The sequence below is a fragment of the Pteropus alecto genome, unplaced genomic scaffold, assembly GCF_000325575.1.
Source record: "Pteropus alecto unplaced genomic scaffold, ASM32557v1 scaffold21, whole genome shotgun sequence".
NCBI classification, from domain to species: Eukaryota; Metazoa; Chordata; class Mammalia; order Chiroptera; family Pteropodidae; genus Pteropus; species Pteropus alecto.
In genome coordinates, this window is record NW_006436282.1 from 14,307,872 (window position 1) to 14,311,574 (window position 3,703).

Sequence of the window (3,703 nt, forward strand, 5' to 3'; positions counted from 1 at the left end):
TGTAGATTTAAATATTAGGAACATTTAAAATCTCCCAAACACAAAAGGACAGTCTCATATATCTCTAAAAACAGAAAAAAAGTGGTCGTAGGTCCTCCTAGTCACCCACAGAATTATTAAGAAGAGAATTATGGCAGAGGATGAGATATGATACATTAATGTTAAAGCGAGGTTGATCAGCTCATCACACTTTCCCATAGTCACCATCCCTTTAAATGTAGATTTACTCACTGAAAAGAGAACATCTGGCTACCTTATTAACAAATCGCTTTGCAATTCTACCATGAAAGTGAGGCATATAGATAGTTCTACTGATCACATTTTTTTCAATGGGAAAAAATTAATTCAACGAGAAGTTTAACAAGTGACGGGCCAGTAAAAGCAAAACTTTCTCCAAAGATATTTTACAAAAACAAGTACATCATTACATATATTTGCAAAATAATCTTTACACACTGAATAAATGTCTCAAATTATTAGTCTATTTTTATTCAAATATGTTTACATTGCAAATGAGACACAGATCTTAATTATTTTAATTAGTTTTATAATCAAAATAGCTTTTCAGGCACTTAATAATTCATTTTGAAGAATGATCCATTTGTAAATAAATGGATCTATTATACAAAGTGATTTGGAGGTTTTTTTTACAATTTAAAAACAATTTCTCTGATGGAATGACAAAATTTCATTATCTAAAAGTATGTTTTTCTGGTGTAACAAAGATTCTCTTATTTCTCTAGAAATAAAGGAAACTAATGCAGTGGTTCTCAAATTGGGGTCCCTGGACCAGCGGCATCTGTATCACCTGGGAACTTATCAGAAATGCAGATCCTCAGGCACCCCTCCAGATGTGCTGAATCAGAAATTCTGGGGGCAGGGCCAGCAGTCTGTGTCCCAGCAAGCCCCTCAGGTGATTATTTTATTCTGAAGAATGTTTTTGGGTTAACCTCACCTAGCATAACGGCATCATCTTTGGCACCTACTATGCTATATAGCAGCTCATGGGAGGAAACTTCACATAGAAAAGCGGGGAAGACTTTGTATGTGTAAGAAGAAAAGACATCTATTTTGATTAGAAAAACCTCCAGTGACATTATTTTTCATTCTTCTCCTTTTTGACATTACACACATATTATGCTCTTGCTCAATGCATTGCTTCGAATATTCCTCAGGCATTAAAAAAAAATCACAGAAAATATAATTTATAGTAACAGCATAAAAATTCAAGTTTTGAAATTTCCAATTATAGAATTGTATGATTTCATGTGTATTTTCCCTGTTGTAGTTTCATATCTCATATTCAAAGCTGTTTCCTAGCGCCGACATTTCTTAGACCAACACCATCCATTAACGTACTGCATTCTGCTCCTTCCAGAAACCTAGTCATCCCTAAGTTCAAAACTTCATATGGTATTTTCTACATTACAGAACATAAAAGTATGCTGTATCCATTATTGATATGAACAGGTAATGACACACTATTGCATGTGCCTCCTTAATTGGCCTTCATATTTGTGGCTTACACAGAAAAACTGTTGCAAGCTGAGCACTGAATTAATGCATTGTTAGAAGAAAAGCTCGAGGAACTGAAAGAATCATCTATGCATTTTGACTGCTTAAAGAAGTTTCAGATTAATGGTTTTTGATGCTTTTAATGATGTCAAGGATGAGATTTAAGTGACTTATTAATTCCCTTGATTTTGCTGCCAAATATTCAAGGCAATTCATTATTACTGAGTTAACCTTTTCCGATTATGAAAATTCATTATGGAAAGAAAAATATGAAATTCAGAAAAGTAGAAATGATTTATAAAATGTTAGAATATATGTATAAGAACAGAATGTTTGGACATGGGTTTAAAATTCCTCTGAAAGGATTTATTGCAAGATTATAAAATATCTTCATGTGTATTAATAAACTGTTGCTTCATCCTTAAATTACAGAGATCATGTTTTTCATTTTTTTAAAACTCTTCTTAAACTTCCTAGCCACAATCACTATACATAATGCAATGTAAACTCGGGGTGATTTAATCTTACTACCCTAAACAGCTAACAAGACCTCTGTCTCCTTAGATCTGGGAACCTGGAGAAACCCAGTTACTAACTCCATACTATTTCTTCCCGAAATTCTCCAGTTTTCTGACATGTTAATAAGATTCCAAGAATGTTCTAAAGAAAGCAAAATTACCACTAAAATGGTTGTGTCCTGAACTTACAAATTGTCCCCCCCCCCAAGTTTATTTTCAACAATAATAAATTCTGTCCTTGAATGTGTGTACATAACTCCTTGGGCAGGCTGTGTTCTCTTATCATCAAATATAAATATCGAAAGCCATAAAGATTGTTCTTAAATCCTAATTTGAGTTACCTTTGCCAGCATACCAAATACCCCAGGGTGGGTGTATTAAAAGCTCTAAAAAGATTCTGCTTTTACTTTTTAGCCAAATGGACATGTTTTATTCAGGACCCCTAAATAAAATCCTTATTCAGCTCATCCAGGTTAGCTTCAAGGTGTGTCTTTCCTTCACTCGCTCCCTTTCAGGCCCTGCACCCCATTCCCTGCATCGCTTGAGCCCCTCTCCTTCCTGAGGTCTTCAGTGCATCAAGGAACTACGGCTTCCATCCTCTCCAGGCTGGAAGCAATGCCTGATCCTCCTTCAGGCTCACATTTCTCTCCCAGGGAAATCTTACCTTATCCCCCGATTCAGATGATGATGCTCCTCCATATCTATGTCTCTTGGCATCTTCTCTATTGCAGCTGTTATTACAGATGCCATTTTACATTTAACTGTATAACCTTTTGTTATTATCTGCATCTATAATAGCAATATTGGAGTCAGGGATCATGCTGGTTTTTCCCCATTATTAACCTCAAGTATCTATGTGCCTGCCACAGAGTAGGAACACTCATTCCATCTATCGACTGAATGACAATACATGAAAAACTGTCCAAAATACATAAATACTGGCAAGTGGCCATAGGATTAAACACATGAGTAAGCACAGACCATCTCTTTGTGAACTCTGCAGTAGTTATCTTTTATACTGGCCCAAATTCCTATGTAACCTTTGTGTTCCAAAAGCTTTATAAAACACTCTGGCATGCGCATGCGTGCACACACACGTTTCCATGAGCATGTAAGCATGCATACACAGAGATATCAGTGTTTTTGGTAATTACGACTACTACATTCAACAGTGATAAATCAAGTTTTTTTTTTTTTTAAATAACCCTTGTTATTAAAAATTCCCAATAGTTAAAGAACAATTATGTATTATGATCCTTAAAAAAAGTCCAGGAATAGCTAGGTCCCAAGATGCTGGAGGAAGGTGGTGAAAACTCCAGTCTATGTTTGCAGACAACAGATTTCTGATGATAAGTCATATATTTTTTTGGCATTCTTTCAAAAGATGGTGGAAAAGAGCAGTGAGCTTCACTTAAAATGAAACGGCTACCATTTCCCTATAACTTTTAATACACATTTTTATTTTTTTACTATTCTGCTATGTGGTCTAGTTTTTAAAAAATTAGAACCAAGTTTTGCAGTGAGAAAACTGACTTTCCACTAGCTATGTAGCCCTGAGAGTCCTTTCCAGTTCTTAGTTTCTTCATATGAGAAATAGGAAATAATTCTAATGAACTCTACTGAGAAACAGAGATTAGATATAGGAAGCCTGTAGCCCTTGGCCTGTCCAC